We start from the raw sequence: 13,757 nt of genomic DNA on the forward strand, positions 1-13,757 counted from the left end.
AAAAGCAAAAAGAAAAAAAAGTAAAAAACTGAGAAAGGACGGAGTGAGACAGCAGGAGCCGGCCTTGGACGATGCTGAAAGGAGAGTCGCTTGGAAGTTAAGATAAGGTGATGAAGGGATGAGCACTAAGGGAAAAATACAAGTGGAAAGATGAGGTTTGATAAAGTAGAAGAAAGAATTAGAAAAAAAGATGAGGGATGTGGAATATGTCCTTAGTGCTGAAAAAATCCACAGTAAGGACAATAACAGTGAGAATGAGTGGTGAAAGAGATGAAGGATTCACGCTATCTCCTTCTAATAAAGGCAGAGAATCGGAGACAGGGACAGAGGGAGGGAGACAAAGCAAAAAAAAGGTGGCTGTGGGGGGGTTAGACTGAGGTGAAAGAGGTAGAGACAGAGAAATATATAGGATCACTCAAAAACAGATATACACACACATAAAGAGTGATGGCTGTGGAGAGCTGTGGAGGTCAGCGCTCAGAAATATTATTAAATTGACAAGAGCACAATAGTTGATTGGCAGGCTGACTCCTGCACCGCCATTCAGTGGAGAAGAATGGAGACGCTCCTGCACATGTGGATCTGCAGTTTTTCACAAGAATCAACACAGCATGCAGACACACACACACACACACACACCAGCTTTTGTCAGTGAAGTGCATGTTTGTGTGTGTCTGCTTTGAATTCAGATTACAATTACTGTAATTGGCTCTCAATTTAGCAGTCGCCATTTGACCCCATAACCTTTGAAGGGCCTTCGTCACACATTTTCTCCTCACCTCTTCCTTCTTGCTTCTGTTTGCATCGTTCTCCCCTAGATAAATCGCCTCCCATCCTCAAACTAATATATTTTCCATCTAATACCATCATTTCTGCCTATTTTTTTGCAAGATAGGACTCTATTCATGTTACATTTATAGTGAGAAATATCTGTCCAATTATACAGTCAGATGGAGGTATTGTGCAAGGAGGTGAAAGAGTGATAGATAAGAAAAATAAGAAGCTGAGGAAGGAGGTGATATAGGTAGTGGTGAAGCAAACTAGAGGGGGGGGAGGAAATTGGTCTGGCTAGCGGAACAGCTTTTCACCTCTCTCTCCCTCTCTTTTCTCTCCCTCCCTCTCCTCCTCTCTCCCTCCCTCTATTCTGCTTTGTATTCTGCAGAGATGACAGGGGGAAAGCTTTATTGCTCCGAGTTTGTATCGATCGGGGCCCCTCTGAGGGGGTAGGCCGGGGGACGCGCCGAGCAGGCCCTTTCTCAATGACCGAGTCTCCCCCACTCTTTTCTATGTTTCCTCCTGACTCCAAACCCTTCTGCCCGCTCGCTCTGAAATTCAAATTCAAGGTTCGAGAGCTCAAGAAAAAGAGAATGGATAAAAAAAGGAGAGATGGAGGCGTCTGGCTTTCTCCCCCTGACTGAGGCCTTGAATGAAGCTGGGATCTGATAAGGAGAGCCCACAAACAAACAGAGGGAAGAAATGGGAAGAATAAAGGTGCAAAGAGGAATAAATCAGCTCCTGTACATCTTTGCTCACCCTCTTTCAGTAACTTCCCTCCTCCCAAATGTATCTCCACATTTTGGGTGTGTGTGTGTGTTGGGTGAGAAGGAATTTGTTGACAGGTGAAGAATGAACCAGGCCCAAGCATGCATAAAGCTCCCTGTTCCTGTCCTCGTTAGAGGGACAGCAGGGGAGACTGTATCCACTGAGCGACAGGAAAAAAAGCCCCTGAGGATCATGCTCTGTAGCATGCTGAACTACTTCAATGAGTGCAACAAAAAGCAAACGCATCTGGCGCAGACGTACAAATCGCACATTTCTACAAACAAGTGCCAAAAAGAGGGGAGAATTCAAACAACAAATTGCCACTCCTCACTTGCCGCTCATACAGGCTTTTGTGTTGAAGAGGAGTTTAGGACATTTAAAGCCAGGGTCACTTGATCAAATACTTAACTCTGGTGGATGAGGGGGATATTTATCCACTGATCGAGATGCACAGCTTTGCAGCAGGGCTGGAGACTGAAACAGACTGTCTGTCAGGAGGGTTACAGGGTTCAAGTCTATGACCACAGGGCTTGATGGGGGTCAGGGGTTGTAGGTTCAACCCCCAAAGGGCAAGGATGATCCCAATCGACTCTCGTCCAAATATCCCTCTCCCACTTAGTCTGATCCCACATGTAAACCTGAAGCTGGACCACAGATGCTCTCTTTTAGCAAACAAATACACACGCCCATTACTCAGTGCAAACATATTCGTAAAGCTCCGTCATGTTCTTACTATTTAAAAACAAATGATTCTCTTCCTGTTTTCCTCATTTTTTTTTTTTACATAGTACAACAGATCTCATAACTCCCAGCTCCAATCATGTTTGAAACAATCTCCACCTTTTCCCAAATCCATCTCACTTACTCCAGTAACATGTCAGGGCCTTGGATATCAGCCGCAGCATATGTGAGTCAATGTGACAAATTCCTGTAAACAGTGGGTACATACACTATAAATATATATTGTCATTGATATTGCCTGTGTGGTTTAGCACAGCTCCAGATTGAGTTCAGTGATAGAGTATACTTCAGAGACTTGGTCTGGATACTACACGTTTGATTTGTAGAAAGATAGACACATATGTGTGCCGCTGCACACACTCACACACACGCACGCACACCGATAGTACAATAACCTGCAGGCCCATAACCTGCCTTGTTGGCTGGATGGGTAAATGCATTATTAAACACATAGGATTTCATATGTAGAGAGAGAAAATGAATGCTGCACTGCTGAGGGTATGCACTTGTTCCCTTCAGTTTTTGCTATTCTGAACAGGTTTTATCCACTGCTCTTATGTTTTGCATGTTAGGGCATTTAATTTAGATTTTAATATTAATATTTTTATACAAATTTGTTTTATATTATTCCTTTATCTGCAGCACAGGCTTTTAGCTGTTCTTTTTAAAAACAATTTTTAATGTTCGAGGATAATTTGGGGTTTGAGTTAAAGCTGCATGAATAAATCCTATTTTACATTGAGACCTAAAAACTGAATATTTGGCAAATATTTCACCTTAACTGATTAGCAGGGCAGAATATGATGGTCCCACTTGACAGGTTGTCTTGTTACAATGTGATGTTCTGCTGGGAGACAAGAGGACCTGGCACTCATGTGGATGTTACATTGACACATGCTGCCCACCTAAACATAGCAGAGCAACATAACCTGCAGACCACTCGATGACAGCGTCCACACCCCTTTACCCTTCAGCAGGTCAAGTTGAACTAGATGAGCAGCAACCTTCCAGAAATGGCTCAGCAGAGACATTGACTGGCCTATGTTTACTAACATAGACTTTGCTTAATGCACGTCTGAACCATGGAACCACGACATACAAAACCAGAAGCCTATTTTCTGCTTAGATTAGTTCACTCTGGACAGTGAAAGAAATGCTAAATGGCTTGTTTTAGTGCAATCATGTGCAGGAAGAAAATATTTGCAATCACATGTCAAATAACCAATTCAGTATGTGGATGGGACTATAGGTTTTTACTGAATAAACTGTTTTACGTGAAATACACCCAGTACAATCTGAGTTGATTTGAGACTGGATACTTTACAGAATGTAATTTGTTGGTTATTTGTTATTGGTTGAGATATTATATATATATATATATATATATATATATATATATATATATGCATGTGTTTTTTTTTATTAGAGTTAGGGGCAGTTTCCAGCAAAAAAGCTTTTTCTTCTCATCTTTAAATTAAAAGAACAATCAATGCAAAGGGTGGAGCTTCAGTAAAAGTTCTATCGCTTATATTGATAATAAAAAAAAAAAGAAAAACTCCATCAAAAGAGTAAATTTAATTATTTTTTTTTTTTTAGAAAGGGAGCTAAAGGTAGCTATGTCTGGGTAAAATATTAATATTTCAATCAGACAAAGTTGCTGTCTATATTGCATTTACTCAGTTACATTTACTTAATTAACTCAATCATTTTCTAAAAACCAAATCTTTAAAAACTAATTTTACTACACATTTTAGTGTTACTTAAGAAATTTCATTATTAAGAACTAATTTTCTTGATTAAAACTTTTGTCAATTCTATCCTTTGCGAGTAACTTTAGTGGATAAAGAACAATCTTCTTTTAAATCAAAAATGCACCAGATACAGAGAGTGAAATACATGTATATGATGTTTTGTTGTTACGTTCTTTTAGCAGATTGTGCCCCTGTATGTCTTGGCCGACCCGTGTTGCTGCACACCTGAGAACATTTTTAAATCCAGATAGCTAGCATGTATATCTCTTTGCCGGATGATTACACCTGATGATATTCCAGCCATATTCTTAAACCAGGAATATCTTTCTTGTTGAAATGTATCTTCTTGTGAATCCCTTTTAATGTGGAATAGTGATGGGTTGATGAACAATCTCTAAATAATGTGAGCATTTATCATAACGGGTAAACTTAAGTGAACATGTAAATGAGAATGTTCGCGGTGGAGCCCATACATCAGTTTTTTTTAAGGCCGATACCGGTATCGATATTGGGGGCTTTAAAAAAACTATGTCCCATATATTGTCTGATATCCGATATATATTGGCCAGAATATTTAAATAAACTTGACATGTACATACATGGAAAATGCGCAGTCCAACTATAGTCCAACTCAACTTCTCATAACAAAAAATATGGTTCAATACAAAGAAACAGAAAATAGAACTACAGAATTAAAATAAGCATCTTTAATTTGAACATTGTCAAATTTGAGCAAAAATACAATTAATTTTTGTGGTGCTGATTTGAGCCATTTTCCCTCTGTAAACTGGGGTTTTTCAAATTCGGGTTGACCTGCTTTTAATCGGCTTTTGGCTCTATTCCCATTTGAACAGAATGTCCTAGCTGGCAAGCTGTGTGGCCAACGTCCCCGGCCACTGCGTTTCTGATGACGGCAACACGCTGAGTGAGCGTTGATGATGTCAACAGTGCGACTAAAATCAGGGAAGTAAACAGTTGAGAGCAACATGGACAGGAGCCAGAGCGTAGTCAGTATTCTTTACTATTTCGCTCTTGTATCTGTCCGAAACCCTCTTACCAGTGCTGCTCCATGTTTATCGAGCGTAAACAGGGTTGTTTCGGCTTGTTAGATTAGAAGCCACTGGCGAGGTGTGTTGAAGTCCATACGTTGTGTTCAATGCTGGCATGTAATTTAGCGGGTCAACCCGGGTCTGGTGTTCCCAAAACATGCAGATCAGAGCCAAGGCGATTTTATTACAGGTCGCTTGCCGAGTCGTATGACCCGGGTTGAGACGCGTCAGTGAGCTGTTCCCACTGCCACTACAAACCTTGGTTCCTGCAACAGACTGGTGACCAGTCCAGGGTGTACACCTCCTCTTGGGTTCTTTTGGCTAATGTGAAAGGGGTATTAGATGTTGCCTGAAATCTTTGGTGTTTTTTGCTTGGCTGGTGCTGCATCCAACACCTGTTACTGTTTAATGGTTTTTGTCCATTTAAAAATCTTTTCTAAAATAGTGAATCAACTTTTATCAGTTACCTACTACTTAAACAGGCCTTTTTACTAAATACTTTGTCAATTTTACTTTAGTTAAAAGTATGTTGATATGTGGGCAATAGCTCTACTCTTGCATTAGACAATTTTTGGCTACTCTGACCACAGCTGACTTTTGCTTACTTTAACTTTTATGGCTCTGCATGCACAAGATCCTTTTTATATTACTGAATTGTTAAAGCAGCACACACAAACTCAAATCCTCAAAATCTACCAGTTCCCCCAAGGACCAGAGCTAAGACGATATTCTGTCTGTTGCATCTCCACTAAGGAATAACCAGCCTTTATTTTTAACCCTTTCCATATTTTTAAAATGTATTTGCTTGCCTTTTCGATCCTGTTTTACTTTTTATCTGTTTACTTTATGAGATACTTTGTGATATATTTCTGAGAAAAGTTGCCATAGATGACCTGTCCTTGCTTACTTTCAACATGCCACGCATACAACCTATAGACCACCTTTGTGACAGCAATTACTAACAGTAAACCCCACAACAGGAAAAAACTGCGGGTGTGTTTAATAGAAACGCTGAATGTCTTTATAATGTTTAGTTCTGAAGGGAAAAAAAGAGGACCTGACATTCATGTGGCTGTTACTGTGACACATACCGCCCATCAGAGCATATAAAAAGGCATAGGATGCAAAACGGAGACCACCTTCATGATTACAATCCCTGACAGCAATCCCCCTCTACAGGTCAAGTGTCTGGTCCAAATTGTTCTTCCTTGACAATATTTGGTTGGTAGCTTTAATGCTGTAGCTTGGAAGGCCACAGCTTCCACCACCTTGTTAGGTGACAGGGCTGCATTTAATTATCGCCTTTAATAATGGTTTTGGAAGTTAAACCACAACAACCCTGCGATTAACCAGAGGGCCCACACTTGGAAGAGTTGAAGGGCAACTAAACCACAACATGAGTGCCGTGTGTGTTTACATCTGCAGGGCGGGCAGGCCAGGCCCTGACTCTCACGGTAATCGATGAACAAGAGAGGAAAGGGAGGCAGTGGGTGAGGAAGGGAGGTGTGTGGGGGAGAAAATCGGTAAAGAAAGCAGGTTATCTCTCGTCATTATGGGAGGGGGAATCCCCGTTTGGGGGGTGGGGTGGGGGTGAGGAAGGGTGAGACAAGGCTGGGGGTTCATTGATAAAAAGGGAGAGAGGGGAAAAGGGGAGACTATGTTTGGCATCAAGAGAGAGAGCAGACAATTATCTGTATTGATTAGAGCGGCCCAGAACTGTGAAGACTGAGAAAACTATGACTGGATCAATAGAGAGGGAGAGTCAGAGAGTAGGAGAGGGAGAGGGATGTAGTTAGAGGATAGACAGACCAACATAGAGAAACAAACGACACCGTTAAAAGATACATGTGATGACAAACGTCAAGGAACACAGCAATTGTTTGTAGTGCAAAGCAAAACCCAGGGAACCGAGGTGGAATCAAAGTTAAGGGTCTGAGGTCAGGGAGTGAGAGAGGGAGTGTAAATGAAAATACAAAGATACATTACACAGTTGATGTCATTAGTCTTTATCATTGATTTGTCAGTACAACCACAGAGTTCATTCAACAAGTCACCCAGTGCCCTCCCATCACCACAACACATGGCTGCACAGGGAAAGGAGGGGCAGGAGCTAAAAAAGACAAGAACTATACATAGAGTGAGTAAATTTAGACCACTTAGGGCAGATAAACTGGGCTAACACTGTATATTTATTCCTTAATAAGAAAAAACATTTAAAGGTATTATTTGTTGTAATTTTCACTTCCTCTCTGATTTCTCCAATCAAGTTTATGGATATGCGCTCAAATGTGATGGGTATTACTAAACACCAGTTAAATCATTCAAACCATCTAGATTGTATTCATACTATGCATCTGGTACAGATATGGTAGATTTATAAAGTAGAATTGCATGTAGAACTCCATTGGTCCCTTTGAATCATATATGGGTGGTCGTCTTCCCTTTGATATGGACGGACGGACGGACAGCCGGATGGATGGATGACGTATTTAGAATTTATTTCTGCTTTCTTCACAGACTGACCACCAAATCAGGCTGTGAAGATGTTGGAAGTCCTCTCTTATCTTTGTTGACCACATTTAAGCTTTTTCTAATTAGGGGGGCCACATGCCGAAGGCATGGCCCACCTATTACTATTGCACATATTTATTCCGCGTATTATTATTATAGCTTATAGTTCTCCTCGTCCCCTAAAACTTCGGCGCGTAACTAGTCCCGCACGGTTTGTCGGATCGGGCCCAGAGTTGGCACACGCGTCGGGACCAATGGTGCGATGCGTGCTTGTATAAAACTTTCTCATTAGTCCGAAGGTTCGCGAATTATTAGCGAAAACGTCGCAAAAAAATCCCATAGGAAATGAATGGGGAGAGGTAAAAAAAAGCATAAAAAACAGCGCTTCACTGTGTCGGCATACATTCACTTAGAAAAACAGTTTAAAGCTCAGTTTGTAGATAAATCCTTCCTCTGCATAAAACTGAAGACGGCATGTTGATAACTGCTACGGTTTTTGTATAATCAGACCTCAAGCGCCACAAAGTTTTAGCAAAATCCACCCTTCTAGAGTGGAGAGACTGAAAAGCTAGAGTGTGAGGCAGCCGTTTTTTTAAGACCCAAAAACATTTTAAACTCGCCCTCACGGCCACATATTTATAGCTAGGGTCACCATTTTTGGTCAGTTTGTAGACTGAAACCTCTGGACCCGCACAATGTCTTCGGAATTACGGTAGGATTAATACTTTTCCTTAAAAACCCTCCAGACCGACCTAAAGTTGATCAAAATCAGAGCCGTTTTTCATTGGTTTTGGAGCAGAAGAGGGGAGAAAAACGATTGACAGTATGTGTTTTAAACTCGTCATAAATATTGTTCTGAAAGACACACATACACCAAAGTTGGCATAGTTGGAGTTGAAGGATTGCTGACGCTCACGGTGAAGAAATTTTCTGAATAACTCATACGGTTTTTGCTCAGCAGTCGTTTGTTCGGAGGACATTTTAAGCACCAGAAAGCTGGGTGACTGACCTGCTGCAGCTAGCTCAATTAGAAGCTCAGCTGTGATGAAACGTTTTTTCTTTTTCTTTCTCTTCCCATTCAGGTTGTAGATGACCTACAGCCATGAAAGTTACTCCAATTGAAGACAAGATATAGCTGTCGCTTAGATAAAAAGAATTTTTCAGATATCATTTATGGTTTTTACTCAGCAGTCGTTCGTTCGGAGGGGTGCTTTAGCAGCTTAAAGGTGAGTGAGAGTGAGGTCCTGCAGTTAAAACAAAGGGAGGAGCAGGTGGGATCAGCCATTTTGTTTGTGCTTCGTTTTGGGTTGTGAAAGACCTACAGACATAAAAGTTACCCCAGTCTGAGACAAAGGATAGATGTTGCTTTCACTGAAAGAATTTTTCAGATACCTTTTATGGTTTTTGCTCAGCAGTCGTTTGTTTGGAGGGTAAGCACCTGGAAGCTAGCTGACAGTTAGCTTCTGCAGCAGCCTGCTACAGTGCAGCTGCTGAACTCTTAGAGTGAGGCAGCCATTTTTTTTAAGATAAAACATTTTGTTCTTGCCTCACGGCCACATATTTGGAGCTACAGTCACCATTTTTGGTCAGTTTGTAGGCTGAAACCTCTGGACTCACACAATGTCTTCGGAATTACGGTAGGATTAATACTTTTCCTTAAAAATCCTCCAGACCGACCTAAAGTCGATCAAAATCAGAGCCGTTTTTCATTGGTTTTGGAGCAGCAGTGGGGAGAAAAACGAATGACATTATGTGTTTTCAACTCGTCATAAATATTTTTCTGAATGACACACATACACCAAAGTTGGCATAGTTGGAGTCGAAGGATTGCTGATGCTCACGGAGAAGAAATCTTTTGAATAACTCATACGGTTTTTGCTCAGCAGTCGTTTGTTCGGAGCTGTTCCTCCCATTCAAAAAAGCCTGAGAGCTAAGGAACGATAGTGCTGCGCTTTTCTCTCTGTCACTGACAGGCTCGTTAAGCGTTGTCAAGGTAACCGTGCTTCAAACAGATTTTACCTCTGCTGTTTTAAACAGCACATATTAATCTAATGGAGGGTGAAAGCACTGATTTAACATTGGGAAATGGATACTATATGACTGCTGTCCATGACACTTCCCTTGCCACTCAACACTGATAGACTTTCAAAATAAGACTCCAGGGACCCTACAAAATAAAAGCCTCTATATTTTTTACATATATTTATTGCCCTATATGGCTCAACATTATGACCCAAACTCAACCCCATTTTAGAGAATAGACTCTAGGAGACTGTTTAAAACACACCCTATGGCAAATTTCAAAATAAAAGCCTCCCATTTCCGCTTCATCTACTGCCCTAATAACATGGAAAAAGAGTGATTTAACGATTGGAAAGTCATCAACTATCATTGCTGGGTCTGAACATTTTCTCTAAACACAACTCTGTTGGACTTTCAAAATAAGACTCCAGGGACCCTACAAAATAAAAGCCTCTAGATTATACTAATGCAATAATTGATGCAAATGGCTCAACATTATGACCCAAACTCTTTCAGGTTGTTTTTATTAGACTCTAGTGACCTTTTCAAAAACACACCCCAGAGCAAATTTCACAATAAAAGTCTCCCATTTACTCTGTAATACAGCAGCTATTCACCTAATAACATGGAAAACCAGTGATTTAACATTTGGAAATGGATTCTATATCACTGCTGGGCATGACCCATCTTTTGATGCACATCCATGATAGACTTTCAAAATAAGACTACAGGGACTCTACAGAATAAAAGCCTCTTCCTTATACACACTCATACATTCTGGCATATTGCTCATAGCCATTTTTAATTTCATCACTGCAATGGCTCTGAGCATGCGGGCGGAGCCCGCCATTGGTGATTTCATCACTGCAATGGCTCTTAGAAGGCGGGCGAAGCCCGCCAATGGTGATTTCATCACTGCAATGGCTCTTAGCAGGCGGGCGGAGCCCGCCATTGGTGATTTTTTTCATCGCTGCAAGGGCACCTAGCATGCGGGCAGCGCCCGCCAACTGCACTTTACCCACTGCGGTTCAATATGGACAACCCACATTACCCTTGTGCATCGTATGCTGTGCACGTCTATTTCCCAGATTTCAGCACAAGTGGCACACAGCTCTCTTTGCCCATGAACTAGCCCTCTTTCCTTCCCTCAGCAGCCCTCAAAGGCGTAAGCAGTTGGTCTGGGGAGCCCCAATGTCACTTGCCAGGGCCGTATTGGCACAGTTACCCAGACGGGCAGTAGGTGGCCCCCCTCAAAATTTCTTTAGAAATTTTCTAGTTGCTTATTCAACTTGTCAAAAAAACTCAAATGACTGACGATTTTATGCAGAAATTGTGCCCATTTAGAATCGATTCACAACTTTGCACATTTTTATAGTAAAACAAATGAAGTTTTTCCAACTTTTTCCATTTGAAATGAAATAAAATGAAATTAATTAAATAGGAACCTGTGATTAGGGACAAGCTTGCTCCTAACTTAAGGTAAATATACAAATGTTGTATTATTTAAGCTAAACCAACCTACAATTTTAAAGCTAAAGTGGAGCATGAGCCACAAATTATAAGTATTGTACTACCACAGAGGCAGATATCATCACCAGTCACCATGCACTTACTTATGAAGGTAAGTAACTCTTTTCTGCATACAACAACAAAAGTAAGTCTCAAAAGGCATTTACCCCAAACTCTGAGTGAGTTTGAGTTGTTTAATGCCCCAAAAACAACTTTTAAAGTAAAACTGCATTATTTTCACCAAAGGTCAAAAAAATTTGAGATATATTCAACGATTTTTAATGTCAGTATGGGGCCCTTGGTGTGTATCAATGCTCCCTGGGATCTGCCCTTCTCATAAACTTGCCCTTGTAACTTAACTAAAAGGTGATGTCAGGAAACAAAACAGATATGAAACTTACATAGTCAAAGATATTTGAATTTGGCCTTGTTTTTACCAGTAACTCCATAACTTCTTAGCCTGCTATCAGACTCGAAAACATGGAGAAGGACTGTTTTATTTTGCAATAGTGCGGTGTACCTAGTTGCTTTCAGGGATGCTAAACCGAAAAGTTAGAGGTCTAGTGCCCCCAGTGGACAAAAGTTTCACAGTATTGCTTGTTCTTATATTGTTAAAGTCCTCCAACAAAATAATACCACTCATTAATTCATTGCTTGTATGTTAAGAGTAATCCTTTCAGCAACTGACAAAGGGTTTATGTTCTTACAAAATACAGCAGTCTGGGTAAAAAAAAAATTGTAAAAGAAAACAGCAACAAAGAAAAAAGTGCAGAGTGTGATAGAGATGGAGATTTAGAAAAATGCCAGGAGGGAGCCAATGTGTTCAGGCAGGGGGCCTTTCTGTGGGGCCTCTCTTTTTGTCCTTGACAAAATCCAAAATGGTGGTGAAGGGGAGGAACAAAAGACACACAAGGCGAAACAGGAGAATGACAACCTGTGCTGAGTTCATGAAATAAAGAAAAGCTTCTACTGCCACATTTTGGCTACAGTGCTTTCTTTCTTTCTTTATTTCTTTCAGAACTTCCTATTTGCAGTGGTCTAAAAGCCACACTAGTTTCTATAAATCTAACTGTTACACACAGAAACACACATACACTATATTGCCAAAAGTATTTGCTCACCCATCCAAATTATTGGAATCAGGTGTTCCAATCACTTCCATGGCCACAGGTGTATAAATTCAAGCACCTAGGCATGCAGACTGTTTTTACAAACATTTGTGAAAGAATGGGTCGCTCTCAGGAGCTCAGTGAATTCCAGCGTGGAACTGTGATAGGATGCCACCTGTGCAACAAATCCAGTCGTGAAATTTCCTCGCTCCTAAATATTCCACAGTCAACTGTCAGCTGTATTATAAGAAAATGGAAGTGTTTGGGAAAGACAGCAACTCAGCCACGAAGAGGTAGGCCACGTAAACTGACGGAGCGGGGTCAGCGGATGCTGAAGCGCATAGTGCGAAGAGGTCGCCAACTTTCTGCAGAGTCAATCACTACAGACCTCCAAACTTCATGTGGCCTTCAGATTAGCTCAAGAACAGTGCGCAGAGAGCTTCATGGAATGGGTTTCCATGGTCGAGCAGCTGCATCCAAGCCATACATCACCAAGTGCAATGCAAAGCGTCGGATGCGGTGGTGTAAAGCACGCCGCCACTGGACTCTAGAGCAGTGGAGACGCGTTCTCTGGAGTGACGAATCGCGCTTCTCCATCTGGCAATCTGATGGACGGGTCTGGGTTTGGCGGTTGCCAGGAGAACGGTACTTGTCTGACTGCATTGTGCCAAGTGTAAAGTTTGGTGGAGGGGGGATTATGGTGTGAGGTTGTTTTTCAGGAGCTGGGCTTGGCCCCTTAGTTCCAGTGAAAGGAACTCTGAATGCTTCAGCATACCAAGACATTTTGGACAACTCCATGCTCCCAACTTTGTGGGAACAGTTTGGAGCTGGCCCCTTCCTCTTCCAACATGACTGTGCACCAGTGCACAAAGCAAGGTCCATAAAGACATGGATGACAGAGTCTGGTGTGGATGAACTTGACTGGCCTGCACAGAGTCCTGACCTCAACCCGATAGAACACCTTTGGGATGAATTAGAGCGGAGACTGAGAGCCAGGCCTTCTCGTCCAACATCAGTGTGCGACCTCACAAATGCGCTTCTGGAAGAATGGTCAAAAATTCCCATAAACACACTCCTAAACCTTGTGGACAGCCTTCCCAGAAGAGTTGAAGCTGTTCTAGCTGCAAAGGGTGGACCGACGTCATATTGAACCCTATGGATTAGGAACGGGATGTCACTTAAGCTCATATGTGAGTCAAGGCAGGTGAGCAAATACTTTTGGCAATATAGTGTATATGTATACATAGACACATGCACATGCGTTAATCCCTAATCAGACCCCATCTAGTGCATGTGTTTCACTACACTTCCCATTGAAACTTGCATTACTCTGAATCTTTGGCCCCATTACCCAGGCAACCCAGACACACAGCAAATACACAAACACCCACAAACCCACATAGACACAGTGGATAACATCAGTCATTTCTTAGTTTATGGAACATTACAAGATGAATTCAGCCTCCCTCTTCTTTGATATTTTCTGACACCAAAAGAGAAATGTATTGTCAGAAAAGGTTTAT

The 13,757-nt window shown here is 41.5% G+C and overlaps 1 protein-coding gene across 5 annotated transcripts in view; it reads right to left on the reverse strand.

Moving 5' to 3' along the window:
- The window catches only part of pou2f2a (POU class 2 homeobox 2a), a 92,660-nt gene that overhangs the window by 25,313 nt on the left and 53,590 nt on the right, over positions 1–13,757 (reverse strand). The window lies entirely within an intron of this gene.

This window comes from Cyprinodon tularosa, unplaced genomic scaffold, assembly GCF_016077235.1.
Source record: "Cyprinodon tularosa strain WSP-4 unplaced genomic scaffold, ASM1607723v1 ctg2, whole genome shotgun sequence".
NCBI classification, from domain to species: Eukaryota; Metazoa; Chordata; class Actinopteri; order Cyprinodontiformes; family Cyprinodontidae; genus Cyprinodon; species Cyprinodon tularosa.